The sequence below is a fragment of the Pantherophis guttatus genome, chromosome 2 (assembly GCF_059756535.1).
Source record: "Pantherophis guttatus breed Tessera chromosome 2, ASM5975653v1, whole genome shotgun sequence".
In the NCBI taxonomy this organism is placed as follows: Eukaryota; Metazoa; Chordata; class Lepidosauria; order Squamata; family Colubridae; genus Pantherophis; species Pantherophis guttatus.
In genome coordinates, this window is record NC_142064.1 from 141,943,568 (window position 1) to 141,967,055 (window position 23,488).

General features: G+C 41.1%; 1 long non-coding RNA gene across 1 annotated transcript in view; it reads left to right on the forward strand.

Annotated features, from left to right (window-relative positions):
• LOC117663122 (uncharacterized) overlaps nt 1-1,747 on the forward strand; it is a 40,709-nt gene extending 38,962 nt beyond the window's left edge. The window contains exon 3 of the long non-coding RNA XR_009621595.2: nt 1,694-1,747. This is a non-coding gene — a long non-coding RNA (uncharacterized LOC117663122). The remainder of the gene's footprint in view (nt 1-1,693) is intronic.
• Nucleotides 1,748-23,488: the final 21,741 nt, after the last annotated feature.

The window sequence follows — 23,488 nt, forward strand, 5'->3', positions numbered from 1 at the left end:
TTCAGACAAATAGCTGTCCAATCTTTTCCTAAAAAAAGTTCCATTGGTTAATTGTTCTCACTGTCAGGAAAGTTCTCCTTGTTTTTAGGTTGGTTCTCTCCTTGATTAGTTTGCATCCACTGCTTCTTGTCCTGCCTTCAGGTGTTTTGGAGAATAGCTTGACTCCCTCTTCTTTGTGGCAGCCGCTTAGATATTGGAACACTGCAATCATGTCACCCCTAGTCCTTCTTCTTTTCATTAGATTAGACACACCCAATTCCTGCAACCGTTCTTCATATGTTTTAATCTCCAGTTCCCATATTATTTTTGTTGCTCTTCTCTGGATTTTTTTTCCAGAATGTTAACATCTCTAAGCGGAGAAAACCTTAATCATGTCCCAAGGAAAATGCAGCCTAATTCTAGTTATGCTAAAACCTTGGAAAATGAATTAGAAACTTGTAGCAAGATTTTCAAGAATTTTCTTTGGATTGTTTCTAAGCTGGGTGACTCTTTAAACATACACAACTGAGCACCATGTAGCATCAAATGCAGAACTTTGGCTTTAAATAGTTTAATAGCTTCTGGAGCATCATTGTTAACAAATTGGCCTGCAAATGTAGTTAATTGCAAGGGATGCTGTGGGGGATTTTAATAGAAAGTCCCTTGTTTGAATAGAACAACTGAAAATAGAGATCTAGATATTTAAAGGATTTAGCTTCAATTAGATGAGTTTACTGCAGGGGTGAAATGCTCCTGGTTTGGACCGGATCGCCCGATCCGGTAGTGAGGGTGGCAGGTGGTTCAGGGAACCGGTAGCAAAAATCCCTGCCCACCCCCCCCCCATGCCCAGCTGAGCTGCGCAATCATCAGAGGCTTTTTTTTTTTTTACTTTTAAAAGCATTTTTTCTTCAGCCGAGAAAATGCTTTTAAAGTTTTTTAAAAAAAGCCTCTGATGATCATGCGGCTCAGCTGGGATCATCAGAGCCTTTTAAAAGCATTTTTTCTACAACCTCCTCGGCCGAAGAGGTTGTAGAAAAAATGCTTTTAAAAGTTAAAAAAAAAAAGTTGGCCACGCCCGCCCAGTCACATTACCCCTTCCCCACCAAGCCACGCCCACAGAACCGGTAGTAACAAATTTTACGTTTCACCACTGGTTTACTGTTAAACATCCATCTAGTTGGGGCTTTGAAGTGTTTCCTAGAGAATATCAGTACTTTTGTTTTGGAGTAATTTATGTTGAGGTGTTCTCTAGAGCGGTAAAGTAATGAGCTTTAAAGCATCTTTGGAGGCTTATTTTGGTTAAAAACAATATGGCTGCATCATCAACATAAAGAAGATCAGAGATGAGGCAGTTGGCAAAGAAATGAAGATGGAATTCAGGCTTAGGGAAGCTCTCAACAATGCCATTAATGCAAAAGTTGAATATTAGCAGGACAAGGATATAGCCTTGCTTTACACTTTTGCTAATGGAGATGGGTTCATTTATATCAACATGTATATTATTCTTTTGGTGAGTGGATGCGTCATGATGTCAAAGCATTAGTTGGCCTAATGAGAAGACACTGGTTTATCATTGTAGTGGCTAGTTTCCTAATTTTCCTGCAGTCATTCTGCAAAGATCCAAGTAATTGCCAGGAGTCAACACTGACTCAAAGGCACACAGAAATAAATAAAATTACATAATAAGATATATATTTTTTCGTCTGCAATTCAGGGCTACATTGATCAACTTCATCCCACTGAATACAAACTACACGATGCTTTAGTGGTATGTATAAACTGAATTGCTTTTCGTAGTCATGTAAAAATTACAGTTAAAAGAGTTTAATTAAAGCGGTTTCCTTGGATACTTGGAAATAATATACAACTCTTAACTTTATTAACCTCTCCCTCCAGGAAAGTCTTGGCTTTGCTTTTGTGTTCTATGTCTTTTGCAGTCCCTGGTCATTCAAAAGCCAGGGCATAATGTCCAGGGCTATGAAAAAAAAATATTCTTCTTTCTTAGGAAAGGTTAAAATTCCTTTTGTTTTTGTTTTTTTGTTTTTGAACAGCAGCTCTGTGCTGTGCTGCACTGTGCTGCTCTGCTTTTTAAAAGTGAGATAGATAGTTAGGTCACACTCTTTCTGGACTCTGTCAGTTCTATATATGTTCCTTCCCAAGTCGTTTGCATTTTCCTTCCTTCCTTCCTTTTCTTTCTTCCTTTCTTTTTCTTTCTTTCTTCCTTTTTTCTTCCTTTTTTCTTTCTTCCTTCCTTTCTTTCTTTCTTTCTTTCTTTCTTTCTTTCTTTCTTTCTTTCTTTCTTTCTTTCTTTCTTTCTTTCTTCCCTGTCTTTATTATTTTTGCAAATAACTCAAGATGGCAAACATATCCAACACACCTTCCTCCTCCTGTTTTCCCCACAACAACCCTGTGAGACCAATGGGTATCAAACTTGATCATGTCACGTGACTTTTTTGCCTTTGCGGACCCTGATGGGCGTGGCCTGCATGTGATGCATCCAGCAAGTGGGCTGCCAGTTTGACAGGCCTGGTTAGACTGAGTGAGTGTGACTGGCCTAAAGTCACCCAGCTGACTTTAATGGCTAAGACGGAACTTGAACTCATGGTCTCCTGATTTCTAGCCTGATGTTTTCATCACTAGACCAAACTGGGTCTCTTTCCCTCATTCATCTTCATTTCTAAATAAAGAGAAGTGAGCGTGTGTGTACATACATATTTATCTTGTTGTAAAAGCCCAGTTCCTACAATATTGACAAGGGCTGGGCAGTAGAAAAGTTCTAGAAGGTCAGCCTGCCCAACAGTTGTTGAGGCTTATCAAAATGTAACAGATGAAATATATAACTAACTATAATGTTCCTTCTAGTTTTTAAGGCCTTATAAAATAAGATTGTTGATATATATGACATCTTACTGTAGCAAGTAAGACATTGATAAATAACTGGTATATGTGTTCATGTCCATTATTGGGCAACTTCAAGATTTTTGCTGTTCTGTCTCATTTAAAAAAAAATCGTTAATATGTTAGGACAGACTTTCCATTTAGGCAACTGTCTGTTTAAGTAGGACATTTGATCACTAAGGATATGCAGATCAGTAAAAATCAGTTTGGGTTTGCTGTCTACTGGCTTTTCTTTTTCTTGTTCTTTCTTTGATGTTTGCTGAGAAGAAACATTCTTTTTTAAAAAAATGTGTGAGATGAAGAGCCTCTTCAAGCTTGAAATTTTAACTCTTCAAATCTTGTATTTTTCATAGTAGCCCAAATTGTTTCCCCACAAGAAACATACAGCATCTTCTAGAAAAATCCATCCATTGTTGTGCCACGCAAACATCAGTTTAATGGCAGCTTGGTGATGCTATGAAGATACTATCAGTGGTTAGAAGAACAATAAACCCAGAGAAGCTTCTGCAGCTGCAGTGTTGACTGAGCATTCTTTTACTTATCTTTTATGCAGCCCCCACACCCACAGCAGGACTTTTACAAACAAGCTGCTTTTCCTCCAAGAATGAACTTCTTCCATTCCTATGACCTGAAAAGAGGACACAGGGAGAAGGCTGGCTGTGAAATGCCATGAGCATACATGGTATTTCGAAGATAAATAAAGAGAATGTTTAATGCTCATTCAGGACTTTTTAAAAGTGAAAGTGTCACTTTCCCATCTATCTTCCCTCCCTCTTGTGGAGAAAATGAACTTTCCTTGGATGGCACCAAAAGTACAGGTAGTCCTTGACTTATAACCACAATTGGTGCCAGAATTTATGTTGCTAAGTGAGAAATTTGTTAAGTCAGTTTTGTCCTCTTTTATGACTTTTGTTGCCACATTTATTACGTGAATCACTGCAGTTGTTAAATGAGAAACGTGGCTGTTAAGTGAATCTGGCTTCCCCATTGGCTTCGCTTGTCAGAAAGTCACAAAAGATAATCACATGATCCCGGGAATATCGCAACCGTCATAAATATGAACCAGCTGTCAAGCATCCAAATGTAAATCACGTGACCATGGGGATGCTTTCATAAGTGTGAAAAATGGTCATACGTCACTTTTTTTCAGTGGTGTCGTAATTTCAAACGGTCACTAAATGAGCTGTTGTAAGTTGAGGACTACTTGTACAATCAAATTTGCTCACAATGGAGCAAATATGGAGAAATTCTTGTACATTTCTGCATTTTATATTATCCCGTTTAAAATGACAGCTTTAATTTATTTTTCCCTTCGTTCCTCCTTCCTTCCCTCCCTTTTTTTAAAAATCTGTTGTGGTCCACCAGCAGTCTGTGGAGCTGGCAGCGGAGTCAGACAGTGAGGAGGCTGGGGAGGAACATGGGCCAGTCCTGGACTCTGGGGAAGGCCTGGACGAGGGCTCTGCGTTGGAGGCAGAAATGGGGCCATGGCCATCTGGGAGTGATGCACGGACTCCAGAGCCTCCAGAGTTGGACAGCAGAGAGGCAGAGGAACAGGAGGAGCCTGTTCCTAGTGCGCGTATGCAGAGAATTGCCAGAAGGCATGAACCGTTAAAACAAAAGGGACAACTCAGAAGTAAGGCCTGGAGATGATTGCCCCCTCCCATAAGGCTTAAAAGAGGAGCAAAGGCCCATGGGCACTTTGCAGGAAAGCAATGTTGTTAATTCTGTTCCCAGTTGGCATCTCTGTTTGATTCTGGAATCCATGTGGCTTTGCCAAATAGGTTTTGGCAGAGTGTCAAGGGAGATAAAGGTTGGTGATTATCCCGAAGGACTTCTCCCAAAGGACTTTTTGCAACTAATTGGGACTCGGCTGTGAATGAATGTAATTCACAGTTTTTGCAATAAAAAGTTTTTGGGACTACTCTTGTGTTTAAATGACTCAGTAAGCCTAGGTCACAACAAAATTTTGCTTTTTCTTTATATAGAAAAACAAGTCTCAAGTGGACACAAATCTGTCAGTTGGCAACTGATTGGTTGAGGGCTGCTTCTGGCAAGCTGAAGAAAACCATCTCTATTTTCCCACATGGAGGAATGTAGGAAAGAACTAAATATGTTGAATCATAACAAATACCTCGAAATAAGTCCTGTACATTTTTAAAAATCGGAAAATAAAATATAACTGTAAAATACTGAGTGAAACATGCAGCCACAAATTCCACATAGGCCTCCAAGATCATGTCACTGTCTTTTAAATATCTATGGAGATTCTCAATCATCCAGGTCATGGTTGTCCCATAGGTGCTTTTTCAAAAGGCAACTGGATTTCCCTTTTTCCTTGAAGATGTTTCACTTTTCATTCAAGAAACTTCTTTAGTACTGACTGACTGGTGGAGAATGGAACGATTTATATTCCTTGCAATCATCTGGTTGTTAGCACTCTTTTGTGGGTCATTGAGGCCCCTGAGGGCCACCTGAATACTGTAAATAGGTGTGGAACCTTTTCAGAACTGCTGAAAGGACTGTGTTGTAAACAGGAGATAGGTGGTGTCATATCCTTCCCCCTCTGTTGAGAGATGGCTGTTCATTTTTAACGTAGATGGCGTCTTTGCTCTTGTTGCATTGTGCTAGTTGTGCCTTCTTCATAAATTCTGTGACTTCTTCCAATATTTCTGTTGGTAGACATAATTTCAGCTCTTGGAGTTTGTGTTCGACTCTCTCTTTCAAAACCTAAATTGTAAAATTAATCTGTTTTACCTGTGTTTTCCCAGAAATAAGATCCTGCCTTATACAGTATATATATATATATATTGCCACCAAAAAAGGCACCAGGTCTTCTTTTCAGGGGATGTCATCCACTGACTAACCTCACTTGTGCACGTCACCCCCAGCCTCCTTTTCGCTGTCAGAGACCTTCAGGAACTTTTTCTTCTGTGGCCGGCAAGGCTTTCCTTAAGGCCTCTGCAGCCGATAACAGAGCTCCAGATTCATCCGGAGCTTTGTTATCAGCTATAGAGGCCTTCAGGAAAGCCTTGCCGGCTGCAAAAGAAATGGGCCAGCGAGGCAAGTGTTTGGGTGTGCGAGGCCAGGCTACAACTGTCCAAAGGTAAGTAGGAGAGCAGCTCCGCCTCCGCTTCCACCTCCCCATCCCCACCCTAGCTTAACTTTTACCCCTGCACTCTGGAGTAGGTGGGATCTTAATTAGGGCTTATTTTGGGGGTAAGGTTTACATTGGACGCCTGTATAAAAATCAAGCTAGGACTTACTTTCAGGGTAGGTCGTATTTTCAGGAAAACAGGGTATTCTTTCGTTGAGACGTTAGAGCTGTGCTTCTTCCAGGATGTTTTCTGCCCTGTGTCCTTTCACTGTTGAACACCCACTGGTGCGGGCTGTTGGGGATGAGTTTGTGTTGTTTGCATTTCAAATTGAAGCGCAAATGTCCACTGTCTTTTAACTATTTTTTTTTCTTCCAGCATCAGTATCGTTCTGTTCTTTTTTTCCCCCACCTTTGTTTTTCAAAAGAAGGACAATAGGTAAATATTAAGCCATGTGTCACTCTTAGAGCTTCTGGAATTCTGGAGGGTATCTTTAGAAGCTGATTTTCCCCGAAGGACAATCTTGTTCTTATGGAGAGACTAATCAATGCCACTTTGTTCCCTAATCTATGAGGCTTCAGACAGAGGTGTGAAAGGCAGGATAAAATAGTGTGACGAACAACAAATCAATCATTCTTTTAATGCAAGTTTTCAAACCGTAACTTATACTGAGATCACATTTCTTGATTTATTTCCTTCACCACCCCCACCCATTGCCAGCTGTAAGCTCATTTTAATTTCTGATACATTTGGAACCTTTCCAAGACAGAAAACGAGAAACTGTCACAGCCGAAGAGCTGGTTCTCTAAGAGCGGTTGATCTTATTTAATCATGATTAATAATCCAAGAACACAGTGAAATGTTTTTTTTTAAATTGTCACAAAGCTTACCCAACATGTGACAACCCACCATGTGTATATACTGCAACAGGTGTTACGTATATTCTGATACAGCTGCAGTAACACACAAGGCATTTGTAATAACTTGTCAGGTGGATTGCTGTCATTATGCAAAATGGTTCAGTAGAAATTTACATAAACACGGGGAGGATAGTCTTATCTCGAAACGGCAGTAATTTATTAGGAATCTGCATGTATTTTTGGGTAGCTGGGAAAGACATTTTGGATCTGGTATCTATTAGATCATGGGAGGCAATAAAGAGGCAGGAGGAGAGATAGTAACTTCAGCTCTTTATTTAAGTGAGTGACTTCTGCAAAGGCTTAGCCGGCAGCTCTCCTTTTTAAAGGGAGAAGTCCCACCAATTCAGCCACTGACAATGCTTTACATTTCCCTCCGTTTGAATCCACCAGTCAGTGGTGGGCATGCAAATGTCCAGCTAAACCCGGACCTGAGTGAAGCCTACATCCCTGGCTTCACTTGCTAATTACATATGTAACAGTATCGGTATATTCACATAGTGTTTTCAGCAGCATCTTTAAAAAACTGCAATTTTGTCAATGCCTCTTTAATGCCTCCAGAACTCAAAAGGGCTTTTCAGGGTTCGGAGGCAAGATCAGGAAAACATGAAAATTCATTAAGGTGCCACTGATAGGAAAAACTGTGCCCATATCAGATTCAAAATACCTGTTGGGTTTCAGATCTGAATACCTACCTGTTATTTCAAGCCCTATGTAGCTAGGAAATTCAAGAAGCAAGAACCAGATGAGTTTCCAAAGGGCCTCTTTAACGTAAAAACAGGTCAACCATTCATTTAGTGACTATTTGAAGTTACAATGGAGCTGAAAAAAAGGACTTACAACTGTCACAATTTCCCCATAGCCACATGATCAAAATTTGGGTGTTTGGCAACCGGCATATATTTACAATGGCTGCAGCATCCCGGGATCATAAGAACCCGATTTCCGACATTTCCAGTCAGCTTCAGACAAGCAAAATCAATGGGGGACCCTGGATTTGCTTAATAATCATGTGATTCACTTAACAACTGAAGCAAACCAACATCTGGGGCAAAAAAGATCATAAAATTGGGTGCAACTCACTTAATAACTGCCTTACTTAGGAACATAAATTCCAGTAACACTTGTGGTTGTAAATCAAGGATTACCTGTATTAAAAATTGTAAACACAGATTCCCAGACTGATTTACAGCAAGTCAATTAAAGCAGAAATGATTCTCTTTGAATTATTTCTTTCACATTGACCCCACTTCTGAATTGTGCTGCCTTTTCTGACCCCACTGAATTCTTCCTCCACTTGGTTCCAAGATTGCTTGCACATCCCTACAACTTACGAAATACCTCTGAATTGCCTGGATCTCTAATTATATAAGAGTGAGATGGCGGTCCTAGAGTTAATAGCTAAGGGTAAACTTCCATATAAATGAGAGAAAACAACATGAAAGAGAAAAACAATATAGGACTGGTGAGAATAACAAGGAAGTTGAATTCATCAGCCAAACATTTCTTACCTCCTATTTTCCAGGTGTTTTAGGATTCAAAATGCCATTATCTCCAGTCTAAGAAATTATGAAAATTGAAGCAGATGCATCTGAAACACATCAAGTTGGAAGGACCAAAAAGAAGACCAATTGATTCCAAGGCATTTAAAAAACAAACAAACAAGGGGGGGGGGGGAGCATCAAACTTTGTAGGATCTCTATCTATAGGAGATAGGGAAGAACCTGGCATATAATTGCTTTAAAAAGGAAACAGACTTTCTGACAGGTAAGGATGAAAAAATATCTGAAGTTTTTCTTTCTTTTGCATTTCATTACTGGGAAATAGTAACAGAAGGGTTGAACGAGGCATACTAGTAAAACGTTTCCAGGGGTAGTAGGAGTTTTATATAGTTAGTCCTAATGTAGAGGACAAACTATAACTACAACTCTTTGGAACAACTTCCTCCCTGAGACCCAAGGGATCCCTACCCTTTTAGCCTTCTGGGGGATTGACTCTTCCCCCAGGCATTGGGCTAGTGTTGGGATTGAGCTGCGAAGGTGATTGATCTCACACCTAGGTGGAAAATACTTTTGTTTTTAACTATGTTCCTAATGGATTGTTCTGAACTGCCCAGAGTCATCTTATGAGATAGGTAGCCACATAAATCCTGTAAATAAATGAACAAACTAATTTTGCAAAGATTTTCAGTAAAATTAGAAAAAAAAAATAAGAATGAAATATATAAATTACAATGACAGCAAAAGCCAACATGTATATCCAATCAAGTCCCCAAACCGTCTTCACCATCTGCCTAAAAATGGCCTGGAAGCCATCCAGGATTCTGGAGGCAAGCTGTTCCATGACAATCTCAGGATCACCCACAAGGCCCTCTCAGCTGGAATGTGGAAAGGTTTTGGCAACCAAAATGGCAGCCAGAAAGTGAGTGTCATACTGTTAAAGTGACTTTTACCTACTTGCAAGAAACAGCCACATCTTATACCAACTGCAGTCACTTTCAAGGCAGCCCCAGGTAAAGTGAAGCAATAATTTAGCCTTGAGGTGATGAAAGTATGAGTCACTTTCCAAAACGATCACAACCGGTGCTCTCTTCCGCTCCCACTTATCATCACTGAAACCTCACTAATCTCTCCTAGTATCCTTTAGCCCTGGCATTCTATTCTCCTTAGGGCTCTTTGGGTGAGGGATGCATGTTTCCCTATACCAGGGGTCAGCAACTCGCGGCTCTGGAGCCACATGTGGCTCTTTCATCCCTCTGCTGTGGCTCCCTGTCGCCGGCCAGCTCCACAATTGATAGGGCTTTTGGTTAGAACAGATAGAGGAAAAAGGACGCCATGCTAGGAGGAGACTTTATGGTGGGGGAACCGGACTTCCGGTTGGCTCCAAAATTGAACGGGGGGCTTCCAGTTAGGACCTTTGTGGCTCTTTGAGTGTTTAAGGTTGCCGACCCCTGCCCTATACCCTTCTTTAGGAGGACTTCTGTAACTGCTCTCTGTCCCTCACACTAAGAGTGGTAGTCTTTCCTCGCAACCTGTCATCCCCGCTAGGTGGACCAGACCCAGAAATCAATTCCACAAGAAGGCTTAAATTATTTTTATTGAGAATGGCTATAATAACAGAATCAGACTGTGCTCTATTCCATCCCCCTTATTATATTTCAGTGAATTAGGGAAGTGTCTGCCTGTCTGTGCTACCTCCGAATATTATTTAATTGTTGGAAGAAATGTCCTTCTGGGTTCAGTTCCAAGTGGAAAGAAAGACACTGGAAACATGGTGGCTGCTTGGAAAGATGATTTTAATGGTGGACAGGATCACATACCTAGAAGATCTTGGGTGAAGAAAAAAAGGGAAGAGATGCCGAAAGTGCCTGAGTTTTATTCCCTCTCTGGCCTTTTGAATTTGAGCTTGTATTCTGATTGGTTGTCAGACTCCCATGGGGCCATGCAGGGGTAACTTTGTAGGTTGTGTTTTTGAGTCCCAAGCTTGGTTGAGCCTTGCTGGGTGATGATGAAAGGGCTTTGGGGTTCCTATTATGGCTCTGCCTGAAGGAGGTAGATCTTTGTTATGTTGAATAGACTGCCCCAGGCCTTAATGGCCCATTGACAAAGTGGGGTGTGTGTGCGTTTCTGCCTTCTTTTTAGGGGAAATATTCTGCCCTTTTAATATTTCCTAAAATATCTCATTTTCCTAGCAGAGGGGTGGGTGCTAACTTCCTACACTATCTTTCATGGACTTAAAATGCATTTTACCATCTGTTGCCAGATTTTGCACATCTCCATCAAGGTCATCTTCCTCGCTCTCTAAAAAGCACTACCTCTTAGCTGATATGGCAGTTGAGTTGGAAGTAGAGAACCTCTTACATGTCCATAGCCCCCAGCCCTAGCAATAACACTTGTGTTGGCAGCAAACATCTCACCTGACAAGCCCCACTGACCTCCAAACCACATAGATGGGACCAGATTCCTCCAGCCAGGGGAATGCAAGGCAACACTTCCTTTTCAGATTTGCATCCTTCCCCCCAAACTCTAAACAACAGTCCTTTCAATCATCTGCCTGATTTCTAACACTTGCTCTAAGTAGCAGAGGAATCACAATATACAGCAGTCTCTAACCCTGTACTCCCACCCCATCTGCCTCCCAACCATCAAAGAGTAATGCTTCTTTTTGTCTGTCAGTCTTGCGCACCTTCGATATGATGGCCTCTGATATGACAGCAAGTCCTCCAGTCTTCTCGTCTTTCTAAGCCTCTCTTCCAGAGGTGGGCTTTAGCAGGTTCTGACCAGTTCTGGAGAACTGGTAGCAGAAATTTTGAGTAGTTCGGAGAACCGGTAGTAAAAATTCTGACTGGCCCTGCCCCCACCTATTCTCTGCCTCCCAAGTCCCAGCTGATTGGGAGGAAATGGGGATTTTGCAGTATCCTTCCCCTGGATTGGGGAGAGAATGGAGATTTTACAGTATCCTTCCCCTGCCACACTCACCAAGTCACACCCACCAAGCCATGCCATGTCCACCAAGCCATACCCACAGAACCGATAGTAAAAAATTTTGAAACCCACCACTGCTCTCTTCCTACCCTTCCTCACCTTATCTCTTGTTCTGCTTTGCTTTTTCCCTTGTGCCGAGAATTTTGGGGGTCAAGCTAAAAGCCCCCACCTCAAATACACTTTCTCAGAGAAATTAAAGCTGTCAGTTCAGCTATAAAATATTTGAAAGGCCAAGGAAGGTTAATAAGCTGACAAAAGTTCCTGGATATCTAGCAGAGCTCTGGGAGAACAAAAGAAAATAACTACTATGTTAATGAAACACTGTTGTTTCTTCTTTCAAAATCCCATTGTTTTTTAGTCCTGCTTCATAACCTCATAGTTACATCCTAATAATCTCGCTGACCTCACTAGGCACATGATGCTTTATATCCGATGAAATGCCTGGGTGTTACAGCCAATCATATGCATATTCTAATTTGCACTTATCATATAACCCTGCCCTAATTTGCATAAGAATTATAACTCCACCCCTCTTTGCTTCCAGTACTGCTAGTAAACTAATTTGTGTAATGTGTCCTAGTCTCAGGTGTTAATAGGCAAAATCACCTCAGCTCCAATTATCTCCAGAAATAAGCCTTCCATAACAAAACCTTTCCCCTAGCTTACTGGGTCAGACATGTTGTTCAGATGTGACCTTGGAAAAAGTATACATTTCACCTTATGTCAGATATAAGTTTAAACATATTGTCTTGCAGTGTCAGTCCAGACTATTTATTTATTTATTTATTTATTTATTTATTTATTTATTTATTTATTTAATTAATTAATTAATTAATTAGACTTATATACCGCCTTTCTCCCCAGGGGGGACTCAGGGCGGTGGACAGCCAGAAATTAAAACACATATAGCACAAAAGTTAAGAAAAAAACTAAAATAGATTAAATCAGCGGCATTACCAATTTAAAATCCCAAATCTACAAAATCAAAAAATTCCCAATTAAAAACCCAAAAAACCAATAAAATTAAAAGATTAAAAATCCCCATTAAAACCATTTAAGCTAGGCCGGCTTGTTGGAATAAATAAGTCTTCAGGGCCTTGCGGAAAGTGCGGAGGTCCGGGATCAGTCGTATTTCAGGAGGTAGCTCATTCCATAGGGCGGGTGCCCCCACAGAGAAGGCTCTCCCCCTGGGGGCCGCCAGCCAACATTGCTTGGCCGACCGCACCCTGAGGAGGCCCCCTCTGTGCGAGCGTATTGGCCGGTGGGAGGTTATCGGTAGCAGCAGGCAGTCTTGCAAGTATCCTGGCCCTATGCCATGGAGCGCTTTAAAGGTGAGAACCAACACCTTGAAGCATACCCGGAAGACCACTGGGAGCCAGTGCAGCTCGTGCAGGAGAGGTGTTACGTGGGAGCGCCCTGTTGCTCCCATAATCACCCACGCGGCTGCATTCTGGACCAGTTGGAGTTATTCAAAACTCTAGGAAGATGTCCTGGCACAATAATTAAATTTTTAGAATAATCTGTCTCCTGGATATCTCTGAGAAGAGATAGACAGGGGATTCTGTCCCTGAGGTTATCAGCCTCAGCCATATTACTTTGGAGCAGTGGTGAAATCCAATTTTTTTTTACTACTGGTTCTGTGGGTGTGGCTTGGTGGGTGTGGTGTGGCTTGGTGGGCGTGGCTTGGTGGGCATGGCAGGGGAAGGATACTGCAAAATCTCCATTCCCACCCCACTCCAGGGGAAGGATACTGCAAAATCCCCATTCCCTCCCCACTCTGGGGCCAGCCAGAAGTGGTATTTGCCGGTTCTCCAAACTACTCAAAATTTCCGCTACCAGTTCTCTGAACTGCTCAAAATTTCCACTACCAGTTCTCCAGAACCTGTCAGAACCTGCAGGATTTCACCCCTGCTTTGGAGCTATAGATGTTGTATGCATCTGTATGCGGTCTCTTATGTTGACATGGAGATAGCTAGCTGTACCACCTTGTATGTCTATGGAGATTCTCAGATATCCAGGTCATGGTTGCCCCAAAGGTGTTTTTTTAAAAGCAACTATACTTCCTTGTTTTTCTTGAAGACATTGCACTTCTCATCCAAGAAGCTTCTTCAGTTGTGGCTGAATGGTGGAGAATGGAAGGATTTATATTCCTTGCAGTCATCTGGTCATTAGCCCTCTTTCTGAGAGTCGTTGTGGCCACTTGGAGGTTCATCTGTGCCCGCAGGATCACTTGAATAGCGCAAATAGGTGTGGAGTCTTCTTGGAACTGATGAAAGGACTGTGTTGCAAACAGGAGATAGGTGGACAGAGGAGGAGGGATACAACACCACCTATCTCCTGTTTACAACACAGTCCTTTCACAGTCCTTTGGGATATACCACCTTGTACCTGGCTTGTATATTTGCCTGTAAACATACAGAGGCAAAGAAGCAATTCTTTGCAAAAGAATTAGCAGCAATAAAAGTGATAAACATTAATATGGTCGATGAGAATGAAACAAGAAACCTATTTTTACACCACTTAACACAGAGAGGATTCACCTAATGCACCACTGAATTATAGCCACTGATACGACACATAGCAATTATTTGCAGTACCCATTTAGGTTGCAGGCTGCCAGTGTAAGAAAGGACAGGGAACTTTATATTTAATACACCGTCAAGGCTGCACATTTCCTGAAAAATTTGTACCAAGAACAAAGAGATGAGGTAGAAAATGGAGTTGTCAGATACATGCAAAACACACATACGACAAATGTGTCCTCTTTTGAATTCAAGGACTTCGAGCCACTGAATGTAAAATTAGAGATGTGGGAGATTTTTAAGCATCAAGGTAACAATATTCATTAAGTTTTAAGTGTCCCTCTGCAATGTATTTGTTGTACTTACTTCAACAACCTTCAAAAGATGAATAATCCTTATCAGGCTGTTGTGTCTCCTTATGCTTTCCAGTTTAAACTTGCTGCAAATTTCACCCATAATCTGCACTGGTGTGGTTCTCCTTAGCTGCCTCCAAATCTTTTGTTTGCTTCTTTTCTTGGACAACTGTTCATTTGATAGACCATTTATAGTGATTTGAGACATCTAGTATTAAACACATTAAACCACAGGAAGACCTCAGGAGGATTAGGTCAAGGACCCAGTCACTGATCCACAGTTTTGATATCCTGGTCCAACCATAAGGACTGGATAATTTTCAGCTTGAGTCAAAAAGAAAAGAATAATGTATTCCAAAACCAGACTCATAAATGGCAATAGCACTTAGACTTATATACTGCTTCACAGTGCTTTGCAGCACCCTTATGTGGTTTACAATGTCAGCCTATTGCCCCCAACAATCTGGGTCCTCATTTTACCAATCTTAGAAGGATGGAAGGCTGAATCAATTGTGAGCCAGTCATAGAACTCCTGGCAGCTGACAGCATTAGCTGCAATACTGCGCCACCACAGCTCCTTTAGTACTTTAATCACCCTGTATTCTAGTAGACACAGAGAATGCTGTAGATGCAGTATATCTTGATTTCAGCAAAGCTAGTAATGAAGTTTCTCAAGCTATCTTTTTGACAAGTTGACAAAACATGGATTGGATTTTAGCAATAGTAATAGCAATAGTACTTAGACTTATATGCTGCTTCACAGTGCTTTATAGCCCTCTCTATGTGCTTTACAGAGTCAGCATATTGCCCCCAACAATCTGGATCCTCATTTTACTGTACTTGGAAAGATGGAAAGCTGAGTCTGTCACTGCGTTATTTTATTTGCCAGCTGAACTCATCATTTCTGGACTATCAGACTTTCCGTACCTTGCCAAGAATTGTTATCAGAAGCTACTACGCATGTCCATCCACCCACATTCCTTCACACACTTTTCCTTTGTTCTCCTGCCAGCGAGGTCCGGCTGGACCGGCAGGAGATCTCGCTTGCCAAAATGTAACAATTAACTTTTTCTTAGATAGTGAGGTGTTTTATTTTCTTTATAACAAATAAATGAGTTTTATTAGAAACCTTTCTTCGCGTTTCTTTTCAAAATATTGCAACTTGGAATAAGCCACGACCCATCTTCTCTAAACCAGGGTGATTTTTCCCAGAGCCAAACATGGGATTAATTGATGCCCTGACATCTGATAGCAGAGGACGGTTTGATTTATGGTTTTTTCCTTGTTTTGTTACTTCTGATAAGAGCGCATAGGCAATTAGTTTTTAGCTACTGAGGTACGCTAATTATATTGCTAAAATGCCGAAACAGAAGAAAAAGAGAAAAATGAAGCACAGAGCTTTATCCTCTTTGGAAGAAGAACAGGAGATAGTAACGCCCTCAAGATTCCAGCCTCTTGCTACCGCTACGCAATTGGAACAAGAAGGTGCCATGGGTGAAGAAGATCTGAAAATGCTTTCGGAAACACATCAAAGGACAGATATCACAACAGCTGCTTTTGAAGATAATGAACTGCGACTGAGGTCGGTAGCTTTTTCTTCTCAATTTGCGTGCTATGAATCTATCCCACCAGAGCCCACAGATTACGATGTGCTTGGTGCTAGGCCAAGAAAGTTTCCACAAACGGCAAAGCTTTTTCACCCCCACGCAGAGAGAGAAGTAATTCATTATTCTTCTCAAAGCCCTGAGCTCACCCAGCGTGAGATGGCCATCAAATCCTATCGTGAGCATGTAAAACATTATGAAAATGAACTGTCTCGATTTAAAAGAGATTTGTTTATGCTGGAACAAGAAAAGGCAGAGTCCCGTGACTTAAGATTTTCAAAAGAGGCCATCTTGTCTTCTTCCTCAGAGCCAAAGACACTCCCCCTGGTGGATTTTGTGTCAGGCCAATCAGACCAGAGAGCACTGCATACGTCACATGAAAGTCTCCCTGATCAAGTTACATATAAACCTGCCACGGAATCATTCTTTGTAAGTGCAAAGCTGCCCGAAGCTAAAGGTGCAGCACCATCTGCTGGCAAAAGTAATTTACTACAAGAAGCTGAAATGCCACAAGTGTTTCCACAGGCCCAAACTCAAACACCCCCTGGCGGTATTGGTGTCCTTTTAGATGGAACACAGGCACGCTTTATGCAGCAAAGGCAAATGACTGCATCTCCAGCAGGTCATGCCAATATTGCAGATCAAGCACAAATGGCAACTGGAATACAGCAGATTCCAGTGCATCAGCCACAGCAGCTACAAATGCCTGCATATGTGCCCCAGCCACAAGTGCAAATAGGGCCACCTCCTGGTCCACCTCGAATGGCACAACCAAGACCATTTTTAGGTCCACAACAGGCACAGCAAATACCACAGGCATTTCTGCCAGCACAGCCAGCACACCAAGTGCAGGCTCCTCACCAGGCATTTTCTGTCTCTCCACTAACTGGTGAGTCAAAACTAAAAATGTCAGGACATAATTACAAAGCCTGGGTCAGTGAGATTACACTATTGCTTCTTAGAGAAGGCTCTCACTGTATGGTCTTCAATCCTCCTGCTCAACCTTGGACTTATGCAATAAGAGATTTAGAGATAAGGGCTCGCACAACATTATTGATGTCCATGGATACTGAACTGCAGGTCACTTTTCCACCAAATACAACAGCCCGACAAATTTGGGCTGAATTGGAAAATTGCTACAGGCCTATCTCAATTGAATCTTCATGTTTACTCATGTCTGAACTCCACGGTTCGAGATTGAAACCTGGTGAACAAATTGGAGGGCATTTGACCAAACTGAAAGGTCTGAGAACAGAATTGAGAGAAAGAGGCCATAACATTGAAGATATTCAAATGATCAGCATCATTATTAACTCTTTGAATTATGAATGGAAAGATGCTGTTACAAAGATTAACCAAGTCCCAATTGCTCAACGCACAGTGGACAATGTCTGTAGACTTTTAATTGAAGAAGAGGCATTCATGTTGGCCACGCCACACTTGAGAGGACCACCCGCATCAAGAGCTCCAGCTAGACGCCCCTTCCGAGGAAGGACCTATGCTCCAAGGATGCCAAGATGCTACGCCTGCGATCGTGTGGGACATGCCACCCGGGATTGTCCCCAACGAGTTCCAGCTCCCGTCACGTACCAGCCCAGAGGAACAGATTCCAGAGGCAGAGGCAGAGGCGGAAGACAAGGTCGTCGTGGTCCCCGGTGTGATCCACAAACTCCACTCGCCACATTGGCTTTAACCAATGATCCACAACCTCAACCAGAGTACGACAGACGACTCCTGTGGACTTTGGACAGTGGTGCAGCATTGCATGTTACCTACAGAAAGGAACTTTTCACAGAAATGCACGAGCCTGAACCAGAACTACGTGAACTTTATTCTTTTTCAAATCATCCTTGTCAGGTCAAAGGAAAAGGAACTGTTTATGTTGAAGAGCTCGATGCATTCATTCCTGATGTTTATTACATACCAACAGCAACCAGTAATTTGCTTAGTCAGTGTCACTTGTCTAGAATGTTAAAGTTCCAAGTTCACCACCTTGAAAAAGCAAGTTACATAGTTAAAGATGGAGATATTGTTGCTGAAACCATATTAATTGGTGGTGTTTATTACTTAAAGCCAAAGCCTAAAACACAAACACAGGCAAGTATGCAAACTCCAAAAAGGGAACGCACAGGCCCAGAGAGAGATGCTCCAGAGAGAGATCCTGTTGCTATTCCTAAGGCTCCTAAAGCCAACAAAAATAGAATTGGTAAACAGGTTGCTCAGAGCAAGCCTGAGGTTCCGCATAAAAATGTTAATGTTGAGAATTCACTAACAGGTAAACCTTTGCATTCCAGGTGTATCCACAAATGGCATAGAAGATTGGGGCATGCCAGTTTCCGTGTTCTTAGGAAGATGCCGGAGTTCGCAAAAGGTTTGGATCTAAAGGGGTGTAAGGTGTTTTTGGATTGTGCTGTATGCAAAAAGGCCAAATCCAAAGCAGCAGCCATTCCCAAACGCGCTACACGCCTGTCAACACGCATTTTTGATTTGGTTCACATTGATATAGTTGGTCCTTTCCCACCATCATTTGGTGGTAGAAAATATTTTCTAACAATTGTTGATAATTACTCTAGATATGGATATGTATATCCTATGAAAGAAAAATCAGAGACTTTTCAGATCTTTAAAGACTTTGCAACCCTTGTTTCTACCCAACACCAAGTTCGCATCGCCAGAATCCAGAGTGATCGAGGTGCCGAGTTCATGTCTCAGCGTTTCCAGGACTGGATGCGTAAGAATGGAATTATTCATCAGACTTCGGCCCCTGACACATCGGCTCACAACGGAGAGGTACTGCAAACCATGATGCATTGTCTCCTAGAAGATGCCAACCTTGATATGATATACTGGGGTGAAGCTATCAAGTATGCAAATTACATTGTTAACCGTACTTGGAGCAGTGTAACAAATCAGACTCCTTTCTTCATGTTGTATGGCTACAAGCCTGATCTTAAAAACATCCATATTTTTGGTTCATATGCTATGGTGAACATTCCCTTAGCTCAAAGAAGAAAAGGAAGTCCAGCAGCAAAGAGACTGAGATTTATGGGTATTGATGATAACTCAAAATGGAGCAAATTTATTGACTCTAAACATGTAATTGTGATTTCCCAATCTGCTAATTTTGAAGAAGATATTGACTGGTCCAGGATTCATTCCAATGATCCTGGAGTTTACTTTCCTAGAGATGATACTGCTGATGCTATGCAGATTGATAATCAAGATTCCACTGATTCTTCTCAACCCGATGTTCCGTCTTCGCAAGCCGCGGATGCTGATGCTAGCGACGAAAGTGAGGACGAGGACGAAGCAGAAGAAGACTGGACAGTTGTCCCGAGACGTTCCAAGAGGGCCACAAAAGGAATCCCTCCACAACGATATTCTTGGCAACTGACAAAAGCACCCTTGCCTTTGATTTGCAATGTTACACTTCCACCTGATAATTTCACACAAATCAAGCAGCTCCCTGATTCAGAGCAAGACAAATGGTATGAAGCAATGCAGGTTGAAATGGACAGTCTAAAGAAACTTAAAGTATTTACACCTGCAAAACCTCCAGCAAACAAAAAGGTCATTGGTACTCGATGGGTCTATAGAATCAAAAAGAAACCAAATGGTGAGTCACTGTACAAGGCCAGACTTGTAGCTCAGGGTTTCGCTCAACGTTATCCTGAGGACTACACAAATACTTACTCACCGACAGTCAGAACTGAGAGTGTAAAAATTGCTTTAGCAACTGCAACTATCCTTGGTTTAGAAGTTTTCCAGTTTGATGTTGACACGGCTTATCTACATGCAGACCTAGACGAAGAGATCTACGTGAGAAGTCCTCCAGGATTCCGACAGCAAGAAGGGGATACCTGGTTCCTAAACAAAAGTCTTTATGGTCTGAAACAATCTGGTTTAATGTGGTATTTATGTCTTACTGACAAACTAAATTCAATGGGCTTTATTAAGTCCGAAACTGATGAGTGCGTGTTCACAAAAAGATCTAACAATGCATATGAAATAGTTCTTGTTTATGTTGATGATATTGTTTATATTGGTCCAAATAAGCAAATGAGTGAAAATTTTGCCAAAGCTTTGCAGAGATACTTCACATTGAAATCATTAGGTCACATTAGCACTTATTTAGGTGTTCAGATTGAAAAAACACAGAAGGGGTTTAGTCTTTCACAAGAAGATAAAATTGAACAAATTTTGCATCATTGCAACATGAAGGATGCTAACACAACAAAGACACCCATGCAAACAGATTTTCACAACTTGACACAAGAAGAAAGTCCTGAGTTCGAGGATCAAACACTTTATCGTTCAGTCATTGGGTCACTATTGTACATTAGTAGTTGGACCAGACCCGACATTGCACTTAGTGTTAATCTCTTATCTCGACACGTAGGTAAGGCAAAACAGTTTCATTGGACATGTATTAAGAAATTATTGAGATACCTAAAATACACTAAACATTTGAAATTATTGTTAGAACCAACACATACTGATTATGCAGAATTATGTTGTTATGCAGATTCTGATTGGGCAAGTGATAAGAAATCACGTAAAAGTACTTCAGGTTATATGATGTTCTTAAATGGATGTCCTGTTTATTGGCAAGTACGTAAACAGAATTTTGTTTCTTGTTCATCTACTGAAGCTGAATATGCTTGTGTTTCAGATGCATGTAATTCTCTAACTTGGTTTGATGCTTTAGTCACAGATATCTGGACACACCCGATCCGACCGATCACCGTGATGGAAGACAATGAATCGGTGGTTTATATTTCTGAATCTCATTTTACAGGTTCTAGGTCCAGACACATTGACATCCGTTATCAAAACATAAAACATTTAGTGAAAAAAGGTTTTGTCAAAATGCAATATGTATCTACACATGATCAAATTGCTGATATGCTCAACAAACCACTTCCAGCAGCTCAACACGAGTATCTGCGCAAGAAGATGTGCCTTATTTGATGATGAACTGATATTCGCTCAACTGGCAAAGAAGGGGAATGTCACTGCGTTATTTTATTTGCCAGCTGAACTCATCATTTCTGGACTATCAGACTTTCCGTACCTTGCCAAGAATTGTTATCAGAAGCTACTACGCATGTCCATCCACCCACATTCCTTCACACACTTTTCCTTTGTTCTCCTGCCAGCGAGGTCCGGCTGGACCGGCAGGAGATCTCGCTTGCCAAAATGTAACAATTAACTTTTTCTTAGATAGTGAGGTGTTTTATTTTCTTTATAACAAATAAATGAGTTTTATTAGAAACCTTTCTTCGCGTTTCTTTTCAAAATATTGCAACTTGGAATAAGCCACGACCCATCTTCTCTAAACCAGGGTGATTTTTCCCAGAGCCAAACATGGGATTAATTGATGCCCTGACAGAGTCAACCTTGAGCTGGTGAGATTCAAATTGCCAAACTGTTGGCAGTCAGCAGACTTAGCCTGCAATACTGCAGTCTAACCACTGCGCTACCATGACTCTTAAAAATAAGGATAGATAAAGATAAAGATAAAAACTAACTAGGAAGGAAAACCTAAGATGAAGACCAAGGTCGATACTTTCATAAACTCTTCACTGTTGCTCCTTAGCAGTCAGAATTTAAGGAATGTTGCCCATATATGTACTATCTCCAGGCAGTACATTTGCCATGGAGATTAGTAGCCTGTGACAGCTTGAACTTCCATGAATTGGTCACAAATGAATCAAGAGTCCTGATAGCACTTTTTCCGACTTAACAAATAGTATTCATTAGTCAGGAAAGGTACTAGCAGTCACCTGGTTTGTAGAGTAACGTGGCTGTCCTCCTACAATGTCATGAATTGGCTGAGATTCTTTCAGCACATACATCATTCTCTCAAGTATTATCTCTACCAGTTTGATGCACAAAAGGCAGACAGGTTCCAGAGCAACAATTCTTCATTATGGTCTATGGTTATTGTTGCATACTAGCTGTGTCATCTCAATCATTGAATTTTGAAATATAAATAGATCTAACCCTTCCATATCAAAGGCTGACTTGTACTTTTCATTGCTTAGGAAAGCTATGAGGAAGAAGCCCGATGTTATTTAGCATTATACTACTGGTATTGAATTCATTCCTTTTGTTCCACATTGTCAAGTTCTATTTGCTTTAGCCGTTGTATATGTGTAGGGGGCACTCTGAATCACTGAAAGATTTCCATTAAAGTCTCTGCTGTTTTGCCTAGCCTGATGTTGTTCCAATCAATTCAGAAGTCACGCATTGCACACTCCTTGTTGGATGTGGCAAACTGGAATTTCTCTGACCTCAGATGATCCTATTAATCAGGGTTTTCAGTTTTCCATTTTTGTTGATTTATTTTTTGCTACACCTTTTAAAACAATCTATAAAATAATTTATAAAATAGATATAGGAGCATAAAGAAGTTTATATACATCTTTTTTTTTTTTTTTAAAGGTTGGTAGCATTTCTAGGCTGGGATGGTGAAGAATCATGGAAGATATTGCCTTCATTTATTGATTATAGTGTTTCCGGGGTCAATTGATCGGCTGCTGCTAGAAATACAGGATAGCCGAAAGTCTGTGCTATTAGGATAATTGGATTCAGATTTATGTGTTTATCATTAAAGCAGGGGATGGTTATGACTGAACAATCAGCTACCATGATTCCAACTGTTGATGTGCAAAATCATGGTCCCTGGTCTTGCTAGATATTTGTCAGTCATCCATATTTTAGTGCGTCTTGGTAAGCCACTAAGGAGTATATGGGTAGCCAAAGAGATTGGGGGGTGTTAGGAAGATCTCAAAGGATGTCATAAAAAATATAGGGTAAGCTATATAAACTACCCTCTTCCCCCACAAAAAAACACCTAAATCATCTCACCAATCTCAACTAGACTAGTAACCAGTTGGGCAGATTCTATTCTGACAAGATATTATCTGAAGCATTGGCCAGAAAGCCTGGCTGATCCATTGAACCTGGTGTGCAATAGACAAAATCAAATAAAATCAAATCAGAATAGAGCTGGAAGGGACCTTGGAGGTCTTCTAGTCCAGCCCCATGCTCAAAAGCCCCCTGCTCAAAAGATACACTGAATCAGGGCAGGCACTTAAAAGCTCTTCATTTCTGTGCAGGAGTGAAGAGGGTGCCTCATTGATGTCTTGGTCAAGAGGGAGTATTGTTTCTGCATAACTTTTATAATTTCCTAAAACAAGAAAAAGAGCACATAAAAATCCTTAATTGATTAATGCAAACTCATCATTTTAGTAATTGTGCATAAGCTTTGTATATCTTATAATATCCTTAGTGTGTAACATGTTTCCTTCATTATAATACTGAGAGGTGGAGTTTTTAATATCAGAATGAAGCACAAGGGTAAAATTTTACAAAAAGTTCACTTATCACTGTTCTAGTTAGCTGCCTTCTTTCACTTATCATGCGGGTACGCAGGCAAATATTTACAGATCCTCCCCTCCCCACACTCCAATTTATCTTGCACCATGTAGGACATAAAAGATAATGAAAGGACATGTGTTGTCCTCAATTTGGGTCTGAGCCTGGTGCCAAAGCTGATGAAGAACACCAGATATGAGGTGTAGGTTTTGTTTCCTTTTATTGAAGTGCTCCAAGAAAAGGGGTCCTGGCTAGA